The 25520-nt window shown below is 43.4% G+C and overlaps 1 protein-coding gene across 7 annotated transcripts in view; it reads right to left on the bottom strand.

Annotated features, from left to right (window-relative positions):
- Nucleotides 1-25520, bottom strand: part of LOC147020189 (HMG box-containing protein 1-like) — a 111506-nt gene that overhangs the window by 19260 nt on the left and 66726 nt on the right. The window contains exon 10 of one of the 7 annotated variants that reach the window (XR_015061691.1): nt 14837-14944. The exons of the other annotated variants lie outside the window; for them this stretch is intronic. The gene's annotated coding sequence lies outside the window, so the exon portion shown is untranslated. The remainder of the gene's footprint in view (nt 1-14836; nt 14945-25520) is intronic. 7 annotated transcript variants of the gene reach the window in all.

Here is a 25520-nt window from a genome sequence, read left to right as displayed (position 1 = left end):
GACTCTCGACTCAGCGATAAACTGTCATCCATATAAAGCTTCACAGGTAGGGAAATTCATCAATGAGTGTGCCGGTCCTCAAATGGATGTTAAACTGGGCGTCCTGTCTGCCGGCATTAGTTGGTGGATGTTAAAGATCCCACGGTGTCTTTTGTGAAGAGTAGGCGAGCTATCACCAGCACCCTGAACAAATTATAAATTCCTACCACAACTACTGCTGGGAAGGCAATGGCAAACCAACCAATGTAACCCTTGTCAAGAAACTGTTTCGGCAGGACAGACGCTCTGTAACAGTATGGTACATCGGAATCAATTATTACATTGTGCCGGATGCTAAAGGAAAGCAGTTTAAGCAGCAGTTCAAGACAACCAGATACCGAATCTTGAATACCCACCATCTTGCCATTAACAACTAATATATTACATGCTGCTAAAACATGGACACAATCAGTAACCCAATTGAGTTTAGTGCAAACATTTTTGGAAACAACAGGAGTTCACTTTCTGAGCAGAGCATAATATACAACGTATTATTGCAAGATTTCAACATCGAAGGAAGACACTTGCATTAAACGAGAATGGCACTCGGTTGATCACAGTCTCGCCTCATGCGTTCATTCTGAACAAAAATACCATTGTTAACTGAACACGCTACCATTATGGCAAATATACCTGCATCATCCATGCACCCTATTATGTCACGTACATTGCCATTGTCCATAGCTGTGTATATATATATATATATATATATATATATATATATATATATATATATATATATATATATATATATATATATATATATATATATATATATATATATGTATTACTTGTGGGGTATACTTACACATTGTAAGCAATATAACAAACCAAGCTTTGTCCATAGGTACATAATAAATGCAAGCTTTATGATCATACGCAAGCATCACGAACCTCCTGCGAGATATAGATTGAGGTTTTTATTTCATAGTTTACAGTACTATAAATTACAATTTTCAAATGCGAGATATCGATTGAGGTTTTTATTTCATAGTTTACATTACTAGAAATTACAATTTTCAAATGCGAGAAATCGATTGAGGTTTTTATTTCATAGTTTACAGTACTAGAAATTACAATTTTCAAATGCGAGAAATCGATTGAGGTTTTTATTTCACAGTTTACAGAACGAGAAATTACAATTTTGAAATGCTAGATATCAATTGAGGTTTTTATTTCACAGTTTACAGTACTGGAAACTACAATTTTCAAATGCTAGATATCGATTGAGGTTTTTATTTCACAGTTTACAGAACGAGAAATTACAATTTTCAAATGCGAGATATCGATTGCGGTTTATATTTCACAGTTTGCAGTACTGGAAATTACAATTTTCAAATGCGAGATATCGATTGAGGTTGTAATTTCACAGTTTACAGTTATAGAAATTACAATTTTCAAATGCTAGATATCGATTGAGGTTTTTATTTCACAGTTTACAGAACTAGAAATTACAATAGAGTTTACAGTTATAGAAATTACAATATTAAAATGCTAGATATCGATTGAGGTTTTTATTGCACAGTTTACAGTACGGGAAATTACAATTTTCAAATGCAAGATATCGATTGAGGTTTTTATTTCACAGTTTACAGAACGAGAAATTACAATTTTCAAATGCGAGATATCGATTGCGGTTTATATTTCACAGTTTGCAGTACTGGAAATTACAATTTTCAAATGCGAGATATCGATTGAGGTTGTAATTTCACAGTTTACAGTTATAGAAATTACAATTTTCAAATGCTAAATATCAATTGAGGTTTTTATTTCACAGTTTACAGTTATAGAAATGACAATACAGTTTACAGTTATAGAAATTACAATTTTCAAATGCTAGATATCGACTGAGGTTTGTATTTCACAGTTTACAACACCAGAAATTACAATAGTTCACAGTTAGAGAAATGTTTAAACTAACATTTCAATTAAAGTATAAACCATATTTTGTGGTGTATTAGCCGTGCTTTTTTATCGGCGGGAAAAACTTAAAAGTCAGGGACGTGGTTAATACACAAGTATAGAAAATAATCAGTCTTAAAAACAATCAATTTTTCAGTGCTAAATTTAAATTACAGTAGAATCTGGATAACAAGTGTATGCACTTATTTTTAGATTTAGTGGAACACATGTGTTTATTAACTCCACCGCCAAACGTGAAGGAGGTTATGTTTTCACACCTCTCTGAATGTTTGTTTGTCCGTTTGTTTATTTGTGTGCAGGATATCACAAAAAGTTGTGGATGGATCCAGATGAAATTTGGTGGTCAATTTGGGTGTGTGACAAGGACTAACTGATTAGATCTTGGTGAAGATCCGGATCCGGATCAGACTTCGAGAATTTTAAAAGTGGTTCTTCACCATTGAGAGATGGGGCCAAAATGATACATAGCACGATATCTCAAAAACTTGTGGATGGATTCGAACAAAAACTTGGTGGACACATTAGGTGCATGACAAGGAAGAAGCGATTCAATTTTGGTGAAGATCTGAATCTGGATCTGGATATGAGAATTAATTAATTTTGAAAGTGATTTTTCACCATTGAGAGGGCCAAAAACTATTATATAGCATGGATTTTGGAAATGTAATGGGCCCGATATGCTCTCATGGATCAGGTATTATGTGGTGGAGGTATGCACTCGACTGAGTGCCCTCCTCATTTTCCATATGTGCTTACACGTATTCAAAAATCCATGACATGCACAAATAATGGTAAATGTTCTTCAGAATGGCTGCATAGATGTCAGTTTTTTTTTTTTTTTTTTTTTTTGTTTTTTTTGTATACCTTGGTCGAGGCTCGTATGAGAGCTAACACACAACTCACAGCAAGGAGGCATGAGACAAGAGGGGTGGGAGTGGAAGGGACAAAACATTGGGGAACAGACACAGGTGAACTGTGGAAGGGAGAGGGATGGGGATGGGACGGGGAACATGGCGAGGAGAAGATGGACATTACAGGGACTTTCAGGAAGGAAAGCAGGAGAATTGAAGGAAGTGGGCTTGGGTGGATTAGTGGGGGTAGAAAAGATCGAGGATTTGGATGGGGGAAGATAAGAGGTGGTGGTGATCAGCTGTTTTGAAAGCCTGGAGGGAAGAATGGGAAAGAATAGAGTGAGGAAGTTTATTCCAAAGGCGGGAAAAAAGAGGAATGAAAGAGTGAAGATGAGCAGTGATTCGTGATTTTGGTAGTTTTACCAGAAGGGGTTGTTGGCGGACCTTGAGCGCCCTGTGGAAATGTGGTTGGGACAAATCGCAGAGAGAGCAGGGGGGCAAGGCTGGAGAGGAGTCGGTAGAAGACAGAAAGACCACCGACCAACCTGCGGTGATTGAGTGAGAGGCCCAAAGACTCAGCTTCATTGCGGGAGATGCCAATGATCTTAAAAGCCCTGGTTTCGACAGCGTGAAGTCGAGAAAGGTGGGAGGCAGGAGCACCAGCCCAGAGGGGAGAGCAGTACTCCATCAGGCTACGGACAAAAGCTTTGTAAGTAGTCAGGAGCTCAAGAGGGCCGAGGAAGGACTTTGCACGACGGAGGATTCCCAGTCGGCGACTGGCTTTTGAGGCAAGGTTGGAAATGTGACTTTCCCAGGAAAGGTCATGGCAGATAGTGAGACCCAGAAGCTTGAAAGAAAAGACTTCTTCCAGAGGATTGTTGAGAAAGTGGATGGGGGGTTTTGTAAACGGTCCTTTCGAAGAGACATAGTGAGAGTGTGAGATTTGTGTGGATTGAAAGACATGTTCCACGTGTTGGACCAGTTTGTGATTTTATCCAGATCTGCAGTGAGCGAAGAAGCTGCTGCTTGCCGGTCTGAGGGATGACAGATGGTACGGCAGAGGGTGGAGTCGTCGGCAAAGAGAAATAGAGGATTTTCCAGAGAGTCCGAGAGATCATTGATGAAAACCAGAAAAAGAACAGGGCCCAGAACGCTACCTTGAGGAACTCCAGCCTGCACAGGAAGAGGGGATGAAAGAACTCCGTTTAGGGCCACACGTTGACTGCGACAGGAGAGGAAGTCTGCGAGCCATGAGTGGAGATGGCCTTGAATACCATGGGAAGAGAGTTTGGTGAGTAGGGCAGGGTGCCAGACTGTGTCAAAAGCACGTGATATGTCCAGGGATACGGCTCGGATTTCCTGTCTGGCATTGAGGACCTCCATCCATTGATGGGAGAGCAGTAGCAGCATATCCAGGGTAGAGTGACCTGGTCTGAAACCAAATTGATGATTGGAAATCAAGCCATTGGAGAAGAGGAAGGATTTCATGTCTGAAGCAATGATGGATTCCATAACCTTGCTGATGATTGGGAGAAGGCTGATTGGTCTGTAGTTACAGGGATCTGTTTTTGCACCTTTTTTATGCAGGGCAGTGATGTTAGCAGATTTCCAAGCAGATGGCAGATGACCTTGGGAAAATGAGAGGGTGAATAGAACAGAGAGAGGGTGAGCAAGACCAGAAGAGCAGGCTTTGAGGACACGTGGGCTGATGCCGTCTGGACCGGTTGCAGAATCTGACTCGAGGTTTGAAAGCATGCTCTCCACCTTGTCAGGAGAAAAGGATACAGAGTCCAGGGACAGTTGGGTGCGACTGGGTAAAGTGGGTAGAGATAGTGATGGGTTTGGGACACAAGATTTAGCTGCAAACACCGAGTTTAGACATTCAGCTTTATCACGTGTAGTTTTTACATCATTGCAATTTTAATGGTCTGTACCTCAGAAATAAATACGAAATATATTTCCAGTCCTCAAGCACATATCTGTTTAAACTCCGCAATAAGTTCGTTTTCCATGTCCAGGTAAAAGGCCCATCTTGCGCTCCTATCTTCTTCGAACCTCTCTCACTCTGAACAATTATTTCCTCATTCTTCACCATTCACAAAGTCCTCATGTGAAGTCCCAATTTCTTACACGTCTGATACTGGTTCTTACAAGAGTTGTAAAACACGACAATCTCAATCTTCTTAAAACGGGTGTGTGAACAACGCTTCACAAGCATGTCCATTTTGATCGTGATGAAAGACGTTTTATGACCCTTATTCAGAAAGGGTCATAAAACACTCTTTTACGACCCTTGATGAACATTATTTTGAACGTACAACTCTTGTTAGTATCAGTCCAGGGCCTGATCAAAGCAAGAGCAAGTTTCCAGCCGGCGTCATTGTTAGTGTGCAGCGGAAGGGGTGTATGGACGAGGGACTGTTCCAGGACTGAGTATGCACGGTCTGGAGTAGTAGGTGGGATAACGGTCTCTCCCAACGACGGAGCATGCTAGTCCTGGATGCGTTCAGATGTCACAAGACCGCCGGCAACAAAGCACTGCTCTGTCAGACCAACACCCATCTCGTCATCATCCCAGGTGGGACGACAGTGCTCCTGCAGTCCCTTGATGCATTAATGTACAAACGTATTTAGATGTAGATTAGAAAATAAAATGATCATTTAAAATTTTTGGGGGGGAGAAAAACACGGGTGCGGTTAATACACCAGAAAATACAGCACTAACTATTGTAACACTTATCACTGTGCTGTATATATTGTCTCAGATTGCTCACCAACAGTAAGCACAACAAGACTGCACATATTTTCGGATATTTTCATTTCCGGACGCTTTCCGATGGCTCTGATTTTTCCTGGTGTATCGGCTTTGATGTCCGGCGGCACGCGAAATTTCAACTTTCTAAATCACCTGGAAAATACTGAACTTTAATATCAGTCAGTGAGTAAGTGAGTGGTTATAATGAGCTTTATTTATGATATTAGGAGGTTTAACGACCAGTTCTGTGCACATTAAGGCTATGAAAATGAACATCCCAAAAAAATTCAAACTATTGTCTCCATTGCTAGAGATCCATCAATTAAGTGGTTCTGGAGATCTTTTAATTATGGCTCGAACACCACTTCACCGATGATGTCATTGTTATCAATATATATATATATATATATATATATATATATATATATATATATATATATATATATATATATATATATATATATATATATATATATATATATATATATATATATCCCATTGGGAGTTGATGATATACACCAAGTTTCAATTTTTGTCGTTGAGTGGTTTCGGAGATGTCCACATTTTTTTTCTTTTATCCAATATGGCTGCCATACCATGTGACCAAAGATGCCAGAGATATGAATAACATATTCCCCATAGGGAGTTCCTATGATGTTTTAAGTTTTGCATCAATTGGACAAGCGGTTGCAGCGAAAAAAAAAAAAATAAAAAAAAAAATATATATATATATATATATATATATATATATATATATATATATATGTATACACACACACACACACACACACACACACACACACACACACACACACACACACACACACACACACACACACACACACACACACACACACACACACACACACACACACACACACACACACACACACACACACACACACACACACACACACACAAAGACAGACAGACAGACAGATACAGGGGCATTACAATAGTCTCGCAACCCCTTTGGGGCGAGACCAACAAGAACAACTTAGATTGTGAATTTTATAAAACCTTATGTACTGCTAATAATTGTTTAAGGGTCCTGTATAAATTTATGCAAGCATGAGGGCTGGAAGGTATGGATTCAAACCTGGAACAAAATAAATTAAAATTGACAAAAGGTACGATGATTACATAAGTCTGGTGGCTTATCGGCATATTTTGAGTCAATTGTTCCAAAGCGGATACAAGCACCAAACTTGGTATGGATGTTTGATATATCAAACAATTCAAAATTAGGCTAGGAGCCCAGATGAAATATTCACAGGTATTGCGTAATTCATCACAATTTACAGTCTATCAAAATCTACCCCAAGTTTAACAGTCAAACCATTTCTTGTGAAAAGCTGCAAAATTTTTCTTCATTCAATAGGTCAGAATATGTATCTGATCTACATATATATATATATATATATATATATATATATATATATATATATATATATATATATATATATATATATATATATACATACATATATACATACATATCTATATATATATATATATATATATATATATATATATATATATATATATATATATATACATATATATATATATATATATATACATACATATCTATATATATATATATATATATATATATATATACATATATATATATATATACATACATATCTATATATATATATATATATATATATATATATATACATACATATCTATATATATATATATATATATATATATATATATATATATATATATATATATATATATATATATATATATATATATATATATATATATATATATATATATATATATATATATATATATATATATATATATATATATATATACATACATATATATCTGGGGCTCGGTACAAGATGGTCCTATGTGCATTTTTTTCATTTTGGGGTTTATTCCCTAAAAGTACTTAGTTTTAGTTATATTTTCTGGTGCTAGAATGACTAAGGTGTATTGCGCAGTAGTATGCTATGCAGGAGGCCAATGTGTGTTTTATTCTGCCATAAATTATACATATATAACTCAAACTAAGTACTTTAAGGGAATAAACCCCAAAATGGAAAAAAAATGCACATGGGACCTTCTTGTACCAAGCCCCAGATATATAAGCCTGAGAGCTGAGAGCAGAGAAGCGGTTTGGCACAAAATATACTAACAGAATACACTGAACAACAAATTTCAAAATTTTTTTTTTACTGGAGATGTGTAAAGTGATTAAGACTAATTTGGGTACGCTGATTTCAAAAATCATAACCGTTTTGCTGTATCACGTCAGGATTTTCAGGAACAGAAATATTCCCATTGCCTAGAAGTCAGGATTTCAATGAAATTTACATATGTCTTTAACATGTCTATTTCGTACAATTGTTGTTAACTTGTGTTATATTTCTTTCTTTCAGATAAAGATGAGTAGGCGTTCCTGTACCAATCATCCTGACAACTTCTGTTATGTCTGTGGTCGTCTTCCAAAAAAGATCAACAGCGAAGTATATCTACAGCAGTGAAAATGAAGGCCGCCTACTTTCACTACTTCGGGTGTAAGGTGGGGGACCAAGAACAGAGCTGGGCACCACACATCTGCTGCACAAGCTGTCACACAACCTTGACTCAGTGGTTGGTGGGCAAGCGCGCGAGCATGCCATTTGCGGTGCCCATGATATGGCGTGAGCCGCAGAATCATCATGATGATTGTTATTTCTGCTGCACAAGCATCGCCGGCTTCAACAAGAAGACTAAAGGTCACATCAAGTACGCTGACTGCGTCTCTGCTCGTAAACCTGTGCCTCATGATGACGAGAACCCCGTTCCAACACCTCCAGCTGATCAGAACATAGCTGTAAGCAGTGGTGAAGAGGATGGTGATGATGAACCTTTTGAACCCGACACTCAAGAATCACACCTTCTGAACCAGGGAGACTTAAATGATCTTGTAAGAGATCTCTCGCTGTCAAAGGCGAAGGCAGAGCTGCTTGGATCAAGGCTGCAGCAGTGGAATCTACTTGAACCTAACACCAAGATATCCTTGTTCAGAGCACGTCACAGAGACATGGCTGAGTTCTTTGAGATGGAAGACACGATGACATTCTGCAGTGACATCAACGGTCTGTTGAAAGAACTTGGGTGTGATCACGATCCTGCAGACTGGCGCCTCCTCATCGACTCGGGGAAGAACAGCTTGAAGGCTGTTTTGCTCCACAATGGCAACGAGAAACCATCAGTCCCACTGGCTCACGCGTTCGGTATGACAGAGACCTATGAGACTATGCGGCAGCTGCTTGATTCCATCAAGTACAATGACTTCAACTGGCACATCTGCGGAGACTTGAAAGTGGTGGCGCTGTTGTTAGGGCTGCAGTCAGGCTACACGAAATACATGTGCTTCCTTTGTCTCTGGGATAGCAGAGACGACAAGAATCACTGGACGAAGAAAGATTGGGAAGAGCGAAAAGAGCATGTACCTGGTCGACACAACGTGAAGCATGTCGCCCTTGTCGACCCAGCCAAGGTTTTCCTTCCACCACTCCACATAAAGCTCGGCTTGATGAAAAGTTTTGTACGGGCAATGGATCTGAATGGGCGTGGGTTTTTATACCTCAAGGAAAAGTTTGGCAACACCTTGTCGGAGGCCAAGATCAAGGCTGGTGTCTTTGTTGGACCGCAAATCCGACAGATTATGAAGTACGAAACTTTTCCGACAACTCTAAACCCCAAAGAGCTGGCAGCGTGGAGGAGCTTCAAAGCTGTGACGGACAACTTCTTGGGGAACGAGCGCGCGGACAACTATGAAGAAATAGTGCAGCAGCTGCTGGAGTCCTTCAGGAAACTTGGCTCCAGGATGTCCCTGAAAATCCATTTCCTACACCAGCACCTGAACTTCTTCCCTGACAACTTGGGAGCAGTCTCGGACGAGCACGGCGAGCGATTCCACCAAGAGATTTCACTCATGGAGACGCGTTACCAAGGGCGGCACAACCCGAACATGATGGGCGATTTCTGCTGGTTCCTGCATCGTGAAACTGACACAGAGCAGCACAAACGCAAAGCCAAATGCCTAAAGCATTTTTAATTCCATTCTAGTGGAGTTTTTCTGTAATTTCTATAATTTTGAAGCATTCATGATGAAATAAATGAATAAATGAATTTTTGTAAATTTCATTGAAATCCTGACTTCTAGGCAATGGGAATATTTCTGTTACTGAAAATCCTGACGTGATACAGCAAAACGGTTGTGATTTTTGAAATCAGCGTACCCAAATTAGTCTAAATCACTTTACACATCTCCAGTAAAAAAATTTTGTTGTTCAGTGATATCAGTGTGAGATAGTCACAGAATTCACACACCAAAAATGTGCAAATCAATTTGTTGATTTCTGACAATTGCATTTGCACAAAGGAGAGCAGTAAAGGTGAGCCTGTCCACATTTACAGCGAGTACAGTCTGTTTTACAAGAACATCAAATTAATTCCCGACAGGCAACTGACACTTCAGGAACTGTTAGCCATCGAGGAGCCCAAGCTCGTGATTCTTTAATCCATCCAAAGTCACTTTGAGAAGGTAGTGGTTGGTTTGTGAGGGTGCTTGTTGTCCAGATGCCAGTTTGGTAAATGGCACGTTTTACGTGTTGTCGCAGTGTATTCTGAGTTGGTGGTAGCCTTTCCATTGAATTTTTTCTCTTACAAAAAAACTGTCTTTTCTTATTTCGTTGATACTACTGGACACACTTGTTTGATCATAGAGAATAACAACAAACTGTTCTATACTACGAAAGTCATCGGATTCTTCATCTATCAGCTGGAAGGGCTTATCAGCTAACGGGATAAGGACATCAGTGACATCACTGTAGGCTTGCCAAGCTTTCCATGCAGACAACTTCCCTTTTCCTTTCAGGGCAGACGTAGTATCACAGCCTGTTAACGCATGGAAAACAGTTTCACTTTCAATTTCTCACAACCAAGTGGAACCCCTGTTCTATAATTTACTTCTCATAGTTATTCGAATATTGACTTCTTATTACTCATTAAGACCTATACAACATGAATAACATCCTAATAGGATGTAATAAAGTACAAATTAACATAAAATACAAATTAACAATAAAAGTAGCATCAGAGATGGAAATAATGAGTACTACCAATATCAAAATATTGAATTGTACTTAGCAATGAAAGGATTAATATTTTGGATGGGCTCCTACTCAAAATTTGATATCCATTACACAAAGGGTATGCACAGAAAATTTGGTGCTTGTATCCAGTCTGTAACAATTATGTCACTAAGCCACTTGACTACATGAGAACAGAGGTAAGGGGATTGTGGGAGGAAAGAGGAAATAAGAGAGAGAAGATTTTGATGAGACCCATGACCAAACCTAAGAGAGCGATTCAACCAATACAGGTAGAAAATGCATCACTTCATGCGTAGGTGTAAGAGCAGCTGTGATCAGAGCAGATTAGCAAGCTCTCAAAATTAAACGATAAATAAAATAGTCTAACATCACAAGAACTGCTTTGGCTCAAAGAGAAAGTATAAAAGGAGATATTATATTTCAATAACTCTCACAAAAAAAAAAAAGGAATCTTGTCAGGTATCAAAAAACATAATTTAACATGATCGCACCTTCTGACAGCAATGAGTTTTTTTATTTTTTAATTGAAGTGCAATAAGCTTTGCCTTTCTTAATTGCCATATGTGGAAATATGAAAACGACAGGCGTTCAGATAGTACAAATCAACAGCAAATTTGTGTTGAGAGTGCTGAAGTAGGCTCAGTTGGACCCCCTTTCCGAGTGCTTATGACGAACAAGGTGATATGCTCAATTTAAACTTGTGAAAAGGCATGTGACCACTGCATGCTGCTTACTCTGGGCAATGATCTATTGCGTTGGCCTGATGATCGTCCCCTTGGTTTATTTTTGAATTTTTAGACAAGATCTGGTCAAAAGGCGAGCATGTTTTTATTTTTAATGCATGATTTTATACAAGTGGCAAGGCAAAAAGGTAATGCACCGACACAGTAGGGCCAAAGATGCACAAAACAAGCAGTGGAATGAATGAACAAGAGAGGAAATGGAGGATGGGAGGAAACACAGTAACCTGCAAGTGAGAGCATGAAGTGAGGTTGGGTTAATGGGGTACAAAAAAAAACCATGGGTACTCTTTATAGACGTACTCACATCCTCATCTAATTGCCTTGTTACTGTCATTGACCCAACTGATCCACTAAGTTTTGTCATAATCCGTCCATAAATTTTTGAGATACCGTGCTATATATTATTTTTGACCACATCTCTCAATGGTGAAGATTTACAAACTCTTTATACTATCTGGATATGGATCAAGATCTTCGCCAAAATCGAATAATTTTGTGCTCGTCACACACCCAACCTGTCCATCAAATTTCGTCCGAATCAGTCCATAAGTTTGAGATTTCCGGCTCACAGACAGACCGAAAATGAGACAGATAGGGATGAAAACATAACCTCTATCCATGTTCAGCGATGGACGAAACGAGAATGAGCAATCAGAAATTGCACACCCTCGCCCAGACTTGTTTCATGTGGTTTTATAGTATGTATTTTGTAGACGTACTCGCAGCCTAATTGTAAGTACTTTATCGATGTACTCACATCCTAATTGTAAGTACTTAATACATGTACTCACATCCTAATTGTAAGTACTTTATAGATGTTCTCGCATCCTAATTGTAAGTACTTAATACATGTACTCGCATCGTAATTGTAAGTACTTTATAGATGTACTCACATCCTAATTGTACATACTTTAACGATGAACTCGCATCCTAATTGTAAGTACTTTATAGATGTACTCACATCCTAATTGTACATACTTTATAGACGTACTCACATCCTAATTGTACATACTTTATAGACGGACTCACATCATAATTGTACATACTTTATAGATGTACTCACATGCTAATTGTATATACTTTATAGATGTACTCACATCCTAATTGTACATACTGTTACGGTTGTGGAAATTCGCATTACACCATAAAGGGTCCTCAAGTGAGATATATCGGTAAGTTCATGTGTAGTTAGCCCAAACCCGTTGTGTAGAGGGAATATGTGTGATTCATCCGGGCTGCGACACTTTGAGTTAGCCATTTTTCTTTCTCTACTGTTATTTTCGACCATTAAGCCGCCAACAACTCAAACACCACCCCAACAACCAAATCGCCACCATCAACGACTCCCCCGAACAACTCCACTAAACCGCCACCACCTTCACCTCCACAACCCAACCCCGTAAGCACCGCCTCACCCGCCATTCTCTAACGACGCCCAACAACGGCCCAACCACCACGGCAAACCTCTCACCACCTTCGCCTTTCTCCTTCACAACGAGCAACCGCACCACCTGTGAACACTGAACGTCAGGCTGTCTAGGGCCCGTTCGGCGATTGGTGCCGAACGCATCGAGCCGCGAGCGCGAATGGCGGCCTTTCCGAGGGAGAAATTCGGATCAGGAAGGCTTCACGCCCCTTTTTCTCCGTCCAATGGGCGAGCGTCGGGCGGTATGGCCCCACCTCCAAGCGCGATGAATGTGAATTCCTCTCAGGAAAGTATTGGGATCAAAAGAGGCTCACGCCCCCTTTTTGCCCGACCAATGGCTGACCAAGGGGTGGCGTGGCCCTGCCTCCAAATGCATTTTGATCCGGGAATTTGCATACACGCCGCTCCCTCGGTCTATAAAGGTGCGCACACGGGGTGGTTCACTCTCTTCGTCCTGGAGCTGGTCTTGTCGTTCGTCTTGGCTCGTCTCGCCTGGTGGTCTGGTCTGGTCTTCTGTCGGTGCCAAGGTCTTCTGTCAGTGCGGTCCCGAGACCCCGCTGGCGGGATGGAGCATCTGCCATTCCCCTCTCCCGACCCCGAGCATTAACAGTTCCCCCCCCCCTTTATCAGCACTGAGATAGCGCCGGAAACCCCGTCCGTGGCGTCGAGCGGCTAACACGTGCCGGCGCGAAGCATGAGCTCACCGACCACGCCAGAGGAGCTGGGAGCTGAGGTCGCGGGAGGACGACTCGACGCGCGCAGGGAAGTCACCACTTTTCTTTTCTTTGCTTTTGGTGTAGGTGTGTGTGTGGCGCCAGTCTTGTAAAGTAGAACTGTGTAAGTGTGCCCGTGTAAGTCATATTCGGTTGGAGTTCTTGCTTTCGTTCTTTCTTTGACTGTATGAAAACTGTTGCTGACTGTGAATACGTGCTTGTCTGTGTGTGTGAAATAAATTTGCATTGTGTGAACTGTTTTCCTGTTTCGCTTCGTCTTTTCCTTTCATTGAATCTCCATCTTGCATCACGTAAGGGATTCGTAGTGGGTTTCAACATCCCGGTAATTAATCGGAACTGTCAAGGCCGACGATAACTCCGCTCGGTTATCCCTGAAATACGGAACGAACCGCGTAAGTGGTTCGTGTCCGGAGTCGACCTGTGGCGTGGTCCCATCCCTCGGCAGATTACCCACGCGGGTACTTAGGGTATATCGACATTCGGCGATTCACCCGATTTCGCGCGGTAGACTGCGGACTGGGTGGTGGTGGTGGGGTTAAATCCCCACCCATGACTGGTTTCTGGCGGTAGTCCCAGGAGGGTCACGACTGAATTGTCCGTCCGGTGGGCGAGTGTCACGATTCGAGTTACGTGGCCGATCGTACGCCGGCGGGCGCGAATTCGCAACAATACTTTATAGATGTACTCGCATCCTAATTGTACTCACTTTATTGATGTACTCACATCCAAATTGTACATACTTTATAGACGTACTCACATCCTAATTGTACATACATTATAGACGTACTCACATCCTAATTGTACATACATTATAGACGTACTCACATCCTAATAGTACATACTTTATAAATGTCCTCACATTCTAATTGTACATACATTATAGACGTACTCACATCCTAATTGTACATACATTATAGACGTACTCACATCCTAATTGTACATACATTATAGACGTACTCACATCCTAATAGTACATACTTTATAAATGTCCTCACATTCTAATTGTACATACATTATAGATGTACTCACATCCTAATTGTACATACTTTATAGACGAACTCACATCCTAATTGTACATACTTTGTAGACATACTTGCTTCCTAATTGTACATACTTTATAGATGTACTCACATCCTAATTGTACATACTTTATAGATGTACTCACATCCTAATTGTACATACTTTATAGATGTACTCACATCCTAATCTACATAATCATACACTTGTTTGTACATGTGTGTTTCTGCAGCGATCCTTCCCACCAATTGGTTGGACAGCTGGCCTTACTCCACCAACAACTGTAACATATAGTCCATGGGCCATAAGAGATGTTGATACCACCTGGGGGGGGGGGGGAGGGGAGGACAAAATTTAAATGGTGCCAAGTGATTTGTTGCACCCCTATGAGTACGACAATATGTGATAACCTTTTCTTATAAGTAGCTTTATCCTTTTTCCAGCACATTACCCATTTTGTGCATTAAACACCATGACATGCCCATTCTCTATGGCACAGTTGGCTGTGGTCTGGTCTTTTAAACAGAAGAAAATACTATGAAATAAATGTAGCATGCCCCAGAATATTTTATCAAATGAAACTATGGATACTATACACTATACATGTGTTAATTTGGGTTAGGAGTTTAATTGTTGTTTCACATTTTAGTGCAGGGGTCAGGAACGTTTTTGACTCAGAGAGCCATGAAAGCAAAATATTTGGAAATCTATTTCAGTGAGAGCTATAATATATTTTAAGACTGAATTCAACTAAATGTGAGTATAATAAGCCTCTGAATTTATTCTTTTAAATAATGTTATAATACTCATCATTAATGGGACTTCTGGTGCTGCATGGATTTGCTGATGGCTTTGTAGTCTGGTTGGTACTTGGTGAGGTTAAGCTTCATGCAAGCGTTGAGGCTTTCATCCATTAGACGTGATCGTAGGTTGGACTTGATGATTTTAAGATGTGAGAATGACTGCTCACATGCATACGTAGATCCAAACAAGGTCAATACAGCAATACTCACACGTTGCAGTGTGTGGTATGTGACAGGAAGCGCGTTCCAAGTTTTGATAATCAGCTGGTCTTCGGGTTGAAGTTTTCATTTCTGTCCACATTTGCTTGCTCGCCAACTCCGCTTTCTGTCGTGCGACTCTTTCCAAATCTTCATTCAGTGACTTGAACTTATTCACCCACATGTCTGAGGCCTTCAGGTCAGCCACTTCTGCTTCAAAATCTCTGACTGAGACACCAGGAATGTAACTCAGGTCGGCTGTGTTCAGTGAACACTCGTTTGGATGGGTGATGAACTTAAAAAGACGAGTGTGCTCATGAAATTCTCCAAAGCGTGCTTTGAATGACTGTAGGAGACTGGATGTGAAGCCAGCTAACTGGTGGATATCAAAGTTTTGAGTGGGCTCACTTGCTGTGCATGCATCTTTAAATTGTCTCAGTTTTTCAAAATGATGAAAAATATATATATATATATATATATATATATATATATATATATATATTAAAAAAAAAAGTTATTCAAACTCCAATTTTATCTGCGAGCCAGATGCAATCATCAAAAGAGCCACACCTGGCTCATGAGCCACACGTTCCCGACCCCTGTTTTAGTGTTTCATTGATAACGGCCAGACAGCATCGACCTACATGTGTATTCTCCGTCACAAGAAGCTGATATCGTTGAAGCCGACATCTTTGTGTTTGTTGACAGCAAAGGCAGGTGGAAGACGTTTTTGTGGCACAGCCACAATAAATTAATATCATGATAACATCTAGATAAGATAGATAAGTGATGTGATGCTGCGAGGGTGAGAAGTGCCGATTTCAATTTGTTTGTGCCAGATGTATGCAAACTTGCTTTACTTTCAGATCCCACCCTTTCTTTACTCCAGCAATTACGTTTCAGTAATCAAGTTTCATAAATCGCGATTATCATATTTCAAAGGCGTTCATATTTTACAGGCGCTTGAATGAAAATAGACACCGGTGAGACAAGGCAACACCGTGCCATCAATGGATTGCCTCATCCATTGGTGTGACCTGACCAGGAAGCAGAGACAAAGCCGGTATACCCTCAAAGTTTAGACTCGTGGAACACTTTGCTGAATGCAGACCGAACGAGAAAATATGTTCCGATGTTGGACCTGGCAGAAGACTTACCTGATGGAGAAATATCCCACCGGTTTACTATCATCGAAAATGCCGCAATATCTTCATGATGAAGAGACTCCTTAATGGTGTCAGCACAAAACAGGAAAAGACAGACGAGTGTGAAAATAATGCCAGTTCTAGGAAATCATTGAGGCATGGATCAAGCTTGACATCTACAGTTTATGAGGCAGAATGCTTCTTTTTATCAGAACGCCAAGAAGTTTATTCACGGACAGAAAACAAGAAAATCCCTTGTACAATGCCAGGAGCTGCGAGCAGATGCTACAGAAATGAAGCTACAAAGAAAATGGAGAGTACATTGCTTACTATTGCCAGCAGAGACCTCGGAACAACGGAAAGGCACTATCATAGCTTGAAAAGGCTGCCAGCAGTGTGACACGTGGTGTAGGCCACGATGATGAAGCTCAATATGAGATGGCTCGATGTCTCTCATACAATGAAGTGTTTCTGTTTATCAGCAATGAGCTTTTCACCAACACCCAGGTAATAACGATGGCCGATCTTATATTTAAACTGGAAACATCGATTAAATCTATTGTTATTGAACATGTGAAGGACTCCTTAAACAAGCATCTCCGCTGAAGGCAAGAATATGAGTTTGGTGAGGCCCGAGACGTCTTCACCAATGAAATAGGGAAACTTCTTCTCGATCCTGACAACTCATCAATAAATGAACTTGCCAAGGCCTACCAGGTGCTGAAATTGGACATGCAGACCCTAAAAATCTCTCACTGTAGAAGACGTCAAAACGAACGCAGCCCTTCAGGTGAGAGCAGGTCAAAAAGCAAGATTTCTCCTTGGCCTGGTAACCACTGGTAGTGGAAGCAGAGGAGAGTGGACCCATCATCCCAGAGTTTGACACCCTCTTTCGACAATATATGCTGACAGGTACCAATGACAACAGCCGTGCATCCCAAATAGTTTAATGGCTGCTTGTAAGCTTGATATAAGCGATCACTTGATACAAAGGTGATCACATTTATGCTATCACTCATGGCAAGGCAAAGCCACCTCCACACATCATTCTGCCATTTGCAGTCAAGTCTCTGACTGGGAATGTTGTGCTCATATAGACTGACCACCGACTTGGTCACAGTGTGTCCTACTCCCAGATGGAAGAGATTTGATACAGTGTGTCCTACTCCCAGATGGAAGAGACTTGTGTCGACAGAAGCTCTCAGTGTCAAAATATGATGTTGCCCTTCCAGCACGCATCCATCCTGGAGTTTTCACTACCCTAGCCTGGGACAACATTGACTGACTTGAGACCAGCAGTGATGAGGGGACATCCCACCGAGTCAACGGAATGGCTATCCAGGCCAAGGCAGTTGAGATGCAGCAAGCTAAAACCTTGCCTCCTGTTGACAATACAAAGAAGAGAAGCATCAATACTTCACCACTGATGCTGCCCACAAACAATGTTGGTCAAAGAGAGGGGCCACCCAAAACTGAAGGTGTAGATGTTGACTGACATTGTCCTGCCTGTGAGACGGAAGAACTTCATCTGGGTTATGGCCCACTTATCAAAGGAAGTAGACCAATAAATTAGCAGCTGGACTGACGTCAATATCCTGACGCAAGGTGACATCACAGTCCTGCAGGACAACAATGGCTATCTACCCCCCATCAATGCTCCTGCAACACAAATGTCAACTGTCAACAAAGTGCTGAATCACCCACTCACCATAATACAATCTTTAGAGATATCCAAGATCGTATGCATCTTTGACAAGATACTATCAGCAAAGGCTGTCTCGATAATATGGAAACATTCTGAGAACAAAATGTCTCCTATGGGTGGGCACATTAAACAGCTGATTACCACTACGAAGCTCCCTCTCAGCAATGGTTATCATACCAAAATATTGTTACGTTTGAGGGTGGGGGGGGGTATGCATTCAAAGGGTAATTAGGATGTTTAATTAGGTATGCCATGCTGTTCGAGTTTACCAGGATCTCGATGTAATAAGTAGTAATTCAGTGGTGATAAGTTGTCTAGTAAATGTTCATTTCTTCAAGGGGGAAATGATAAATGTCACGTAATTAGATAGGGACACGGGATAGGGTAAGTGTGTCTGCGTAAACCCCTTTTGGTATTCTCTGAAGACTGGCCGTGACGTCACAGGACAGTGCAGCGGATGGCTCCGCCGCGTGATCACGATTGGCGGAAGGCGATAGCGGTGGGCCAATAAACGACTCGATTGGGAGTGACGAGGACGAAGGATAAAAAGGTTCTGTTCGGGGTCGAAAAGGAAGAAGAAGAAGATTACAACCAGAACGATCGTGTTTTTTTGGTGTGGAACCTGTGGCGGCAGAGAGCGTCCTGGCTGCTGTGCTGAGTCGATCGTGCTCTTGATCGTGTCTGGGAGCCTTGCCGAGCCTCGTGCCTCGCCTCGGTTGGCTCTGGGGTTCTGCTGACTCGGAGTACGGGGTCGGGCAGCGGGCGGACCTGCCTCCCTCTCCTGCTCGCGGCTTGGCGCGGGAGCTGGTTCCCTGGCGGCTGTGGGCGGACTTGGGCCAGGACCAGGAGGTCGACAGCACCGCGGTTTCTCCTGCCCCCCCTGGCGAGAGCAAGGCCGGCTCGTCCGGCGCCGATCCAGTTGCGTCCACACCACGGTCCAGCCGGACCACCAGAGATAGCTACGTTTTGTGTGTGTGTGTGTGTGTGTGTGTGTGTGTGTGTGTGTGTGTGTGTGTGTGTGTGTGTGTGTGTGTGTGTGTGTGTGTGTGTGTGTGTCTGCTTTGCGCCTTAGAGCGATTGAGAACTGTATATTCATTGGAATTGTCTGTGTTTTCCCCACGCCCGATCCCACACCATCCCGTCGAATCGCCCCGGATCCCTCTTCTTGCCGAGTCTTGTTATTTCCAGTAATAATAAAAAAGGAATAAACATCATCAACTCAGTGAAAAGTGACTCGTGCCACCTTCCTCGTCCCGTTTGCGGTAGAGCGATTAGAACCGCCATGTTTGGGTTATAAACAAATAAATCGCCTCCATCGTTTCGGCTCATTCTACGTTGGCGGGACTGTTCAAGTCCCGTGAACGTCACATTGGTGTCAGGGTGTTGGATGTTCGAACCCCTCTAAATTATATACCAGGATTAAAATCTCGCGGCAAACGGGACTTCTGCACCATGGCGGATGTGCAGATGTTTGAGGAGGAAGGCCACGTGTCTGGCAGCGAGTCGGGGGAAGAGGGGAGAGACGGGGGTAGGGTTGGAACCTCCCCCATTCCGAGCGTGGACCGTGCTTCATTGCCCGTAACGGGGCCGGCAGTGCAGGAAACCGGTGCGATGACGATCCAGACACTGTTGGAACGTTTAATAGGGGACATGACGGTACAAATGGCAAATCAATTCGTGACACAGAGGGCAGAAATGACAGCACAAATGGAAAATCAATTCGTGACACAGAGGGCAGAAATGACGGCACAGAGGGCAGAAATGACAGATCAATTGAGGGTAATGGGGGAACAGTTGGGTGCACGGATTGATTTAATGAGGGATGAATTGGGGGAAAAGATGGAGAAAATGAAAACTGAGATGCAGGAGTGTGTGGATGTTAAATTGGGAGAAATACAAAGTAAATTCGAGGATAGATTGTTGGAAACAAAGGTAGAAATTACATTGGAGGGGGAAAATATACGGAAAAAATTGGTAGATAAAATTGATGCAACGAACATTCGGGTTGATAAAGTGAATGAAAGCCTGGAACGTCATCGTGCCTGTGTGGATGCTCGTATGCAGCTGCAAGTTGAAGAGTGGGGAGAGCTGAGGAAGCAAGGGATGAATTTGGCGGAGGAGGTAAAAGGATTGGAGGCTCGTTTGGACGAACAAGATAAAATTATGAGCCAAGATGAAGTCTTGGATAAAGGCATGGTAGAGCCGTCTTTTGTAAGTAGAGTGTCCGGGTTGATTGAGGAGCAGCTACAAACTCGCGACGGAGCCTTGGAGGAGGTTGTGCGGGCCCAGAAGATCCTGCGGGAAGAGGTGAATCGGTCCATTCAACGTTTGGAACAGGAGGCAAAATTGACCCATGAGACCCTCACCACAAAACATCTTTGGCCATAGTGGGCTCCGAAATTGGATACGCAGCCACAAGGGTGTTTGATCCCTGGGCTGGATTCGGACAAGGGAGAAACTGAGAAGCGGGCCACCGTAAAAGTGATCCCCCTGGTAAATTTCGACGGGTCAGGGAGCGTTGAAGCTTTTCTGACGCAATTTGAGTGCATTTCCCGACTAAACGGGTGGAATGAGCAGGAACGTACAGGGAATTTGGTGGCAACGTTGCGGGGACCAGCCGCAGATGTGTTAAACGTGATCGCGGAGGGGATGTTGACCAGCTCCCACATTTGCGAGGCGTTGAGCCGTCGGTTTGGGTTCGCGGCAAACTGTGATCTGGTGCGGGCTCAGCTCCAGCACCGCAGATTAAAGCCGGGTGAGACAGTGCAGGAGCTGGCACAGGACATTTACCAATCAGTCAGGATCGCGTATCGGGACCTTACAGTGGAGGCATGGGACAGACTGGCACTAGAGAAAGTTTTAGCTGCTCTTCCGGACCCTGAGGTCCGAGCGCTAGTGGAGCTACAGGATCCACCCACCGTTCACCGAGCGGCTGAGTGCGCAGCCAGGCTGGCCTCGTGGAGGCGGCCGGGTCGGGTGCCCGAGAGGCCATCGGTGACGGTCCGACAGGCGGAGATCCAGGATCAGGGAGGGGGGCTGGGAGAAATTGGCATTACCCAAATGTTTCAGGAAATTTGCCAGAAACTGTCAAGTTTGATAAAGGGTAATTCGGTAGTTGGTGCGCCAAAGCGGCGGGGTCCAGCCCAGCCAATAGAGCAATTCGATTATGGCCGAGGGGGTCCGGAACCGGAAGAGACATTACACCGATACCCACGGGGGCCTTTTATGGGGAGTTGTTTCCGGTGCGGGCGAAGAGGACACATGCAACGATATTGCCGGTACCCGGCGATGGAGGGACCCTCCAATAGACTTTTAGACTCTGAGAGGGTGAATCCTCCTCCTGAACCGCCAGGTCTATCCAAGATGCCCCTTTCATAGGTCGGCTCCGGAGATCACTGTCGGGGGTCCGGGAGACTAGATCGGGCTGAGCATATAGGGCCATGCACGGCTGGTGAGATTGTGGCGAAGTGCCTCCTTTAGTGGAAAAAAAAATGAATTGTGGGAAAATTGGCATGGGTTTGTAAGTTCTGCTGGGTTTTAGAGTGACAATCGGGACAGTGGATAATTGGTAACAAAGCGGGCACAAGTGGCTGTCCAATGGCTGGTGCGTGGATCGGGTGAGAAGTGCTGTGTGAGTTGTTTTAAGTGAAGAAGTGAAATGTATGGTGCACACATTGATTTTTTTTATTGGACATGGTGTGGTAACAGGGAAGGTCATGGTCGGTGAAGTGTTAGAAATGCAGGTGTCACATGTAAGGCCGATGGGGTGGGAGAGTCATGTGGGTTTTGTGGGTGGGGATGATGTGCTTGTCCACAGGGATTGCGGAAGCTCACGGTGAGCGTGAATTGCGACCCCCTTCAAGGAGATTCACCACCTGGTGGCTAATGGTGACAGTGTCTGGAGGCAACTGGGAGAGGGTCTGGTTGGGCGACCAAGGCGGGTAGGACCTTGGCGACCCAGGAAGGCCAGAGGAGCCAGTGAGACCCCTTCCAAAGTGTTGTACGGGATTAGAGCTGATGGCTACCAGGGGGGAGGGAATCAAAGGGAGCGGGGCGGAGAAACGTCCGGGTTGGACTAAAGCTTACCTGTGGGCATGGTTGCACCTGAGATGCCCCCATCATCTTGTGGTAACACACCCCACGGCCATGACGGGATTCAGCCTGCATGATTAAAATGAGGACCATGACCTAGAAATGTGATGATGCCCATGGTGTGAGTGTTGTGAAGATGTGTGAGTCCCACCCGATCCCGCACAACTTGACAGGTGCAGCAAGGGCATGATGTCCGCATAATTTTGGGGCAAGGAAATTTGAAAATTGGCTCCCCAGGTAACGCTGGGTCTATTAGCATCCACTGGGGGAGGCGGTCAAGTGTAAATATCCTGTGAATAGTGTTATTAAGGCTTAGAGTAGGAATGTAAAGTATAAGTGTTGTGTTTTTGTGGAACCTTTTGTTTCCCCTCCCCAGATCACTGGAAGAGTGATGGGCAGGAGCGATGATCCGAAGGATGGAGTGCAACTTCGCTCAGTGCTCTCATGTGATAAAATTTAAAAAAAACAAAAAAACGAATGATTGTTTAGGCGAGGATAAGGCCATAAGGGGGTAGTACATTAAGCAGGATAGGTAAGTTAGCTGCGACTCACTGCCCATTGCCCCTCCTACTTTATTTTGTTAGGTTAATTAGGTGTGTCAGTAAGTGTTAAGGCTGGTACGGTAGCACCTGTGATATACCTTGCAGGAGCTGCGGTACCAGAGGGGGGGGCAGTGTTACGTTTGAGGGGGGGGGTATGCATTCAAAGGGTAATTAGGATGTTTAATTAGGTATGCCATGCTGTTCGAGTTTACCAGGATCTCAATGTAATAAGTAGTAATTCAGTGGTGATAAGTTGTCTAGTAAATGTTCATTTCTTCAAGGGGGAAATGATAAATGTCACGTAATTAGATAGGGACACGGGATAGGGTAAGTGTGTCTGCGTAAACCCCTTTTGGTATTCTCTGAAGACTGGCCGTGACGTCACAGGACAGTGCAGCGGATGGCTCCGCCCCGTGATCACGATTGGCGGAAGGCGATGGCGGTGGGCCAATAAATGACTCGATTGGGAGTGACGAGGACGAAGGATAAAAAGGTTCTGTTCGGGGTCGAAAAGGAAGAAGAAGAAGATTACAACCAGAACGATCGTGTTTTTTTGGTGTGGAACCTGTGGCGGCAGAGAGCGTCCTGGCTGCTGTGCTGAGTCGATCGTGCTCTTGATCGTGTCTGGGAGCCTTGCCTCGCCTCGGTTGGCTCTGGGGTTCTGCTGACTCGGAGTACGGGGTCGGGCAGCAGGCGGACCTGCCTCCCTCTCCTGCTCACGGCTTGGCGCGGGAGCTGGTTCCCTGGCGGCTGTGGGCGGACTTGGGCCAGGACCAGGAGGTCGACAGCACCGCGGTTTCTCCTGCCCCCCCCCCCCGGCGAGAGCAAGGCCGGCTCGTCTGGCGCCGATCCAGGGACAGTTGCGTCCACACCACGGTCCAGCCTGACCACCAGAGATAGCTACGTTTTGTGTGTGTGTGTGTGTGTGTGTGTGTGTGTGTGTGTGTGTGTGTGTGTGTGTATGTATGTGTGTCTGCTTGGCGCCTTAGAGGGATTGAGAACTGTATATTCATTGGAATTGTCTGTGTTTTCCCCACGCCCGATCCCACACCATCCCGTCGAATCGCCCCGGATCCCTCTTCTTGCCGAGTCTTGTTATTTCTAGTAATAATAAAAAAGGAATAAACATCATCAACTCAGTGAAAAGTGACTCGTGCCACCTTCCTCGTCCCGTTTGCGGTAGAGCGATTAGAACCGCCATGTTTGGGTTATAAACAAATAAATCGCCTCCATCGTTTCGGCTCATTCTACGTTGGCGGGACTGTTCAAGTCCCGTGAACGTCACAATATATGCCATAGAAATAGACAAATTTTAAAAATATCAGAGTTAGACTTCCCCTCCCCCCCCCACACCCGGAGACATATTTCGTAGTTTATGAGAGAGATTTCCCACCCTTCGTATAGAGGGACTTTGGGAGGAATATGTGCCGTGAGTTAGGGTTCCACATCACAAGTCCACAGTCACAAGTCCACACATCATGCAGCACCATTGCTTCAAAATAAGGGACCATAAATTACCATTCTGACTCGTACAAAGGATTCTTAAGTGGGTGCTTGAGCACGTAGAAACTAAATAGAATCGTTATTTCAATTCATACAAATATACAATCAGAGATGGGGAATCCCCCGCCATTGAATGAAAAAGGTCATACATATTCCAGATAATGAGGGAGGTGAATTGGAAACAAGACACCATTTGGTCATCATCTCGAAAAAGTTCCCCAGGGGTGAGGAACGTAGTAACCAAAAATAATTGAAATCAAATAAGCGTTTTTCCATTTATTACAAAAAACATTTTTTTCAAGATGGCCGCCCCAGTCGGCCATCTTGGATCCGGCCACGCCCAAAATCAATAGGGTTCTTCCTTTTCAGGTGGTACATGTGTGAATCAAATTTCAAATCGATATGGCGAACAGTTTATGAGTTATCGCACTCACAGCTATAAATGTTGACGCCCGGACGGACGGACGGACGGACAGCCGGACGACCTGGATGACAACAATATCCCCCTTCCGCCATGCGGCGGGGGATAAAAACCCCATTTGGACACAATGGAGGTAATTATTAGTCCTGCAGTAGTCTCTTGGTTCTTTTGTTTACTTGTAAAATAACACATTTAGAGCTTCAGGATCATTAAGCTGAAATAGAAACAGATTAACTCGACCTCTATGGCGAGAGGAGGTAAAACAGGTTAGTTTGATATCCAAGGCGAGAGGATGTAGAACACCTTGAACAAGGGACATTGAAGCAGCCTTCCTTAGCATCTCGATCCATCGAGCCACCAAGGAGAGGCTTACATGAGTCTCCATGCATTACGAGCTTGCACGCATCTAAAGGCCCAGTCACACCTTGAAGTTTTAGCCAGCTTATGCCGATTTTTGGAAAATTTGTCTAAAACGCTGGTACACGTCGAAT

Source organism: Eptatretus burgeri, chromosome 9, assembly GCF_056783735.1.
Source record: "Eptatretus burgeri isolate ZD-2024b chromosome 9, Ebu_testis_v1, whole genome shotgun sequence".
Classification (NCBI taxonomy): domain Eukaryota; kingdom Metazoa; phylum Chordata; class Myxini; order Myxiniformes; family Myxinidae; genus Eptatretus; species Eptatretus burgeri.
Note: the sequence above shows the minus strand (reverse complement) of the source record. Positions and strands in the feature narration are given on the sequence as shown.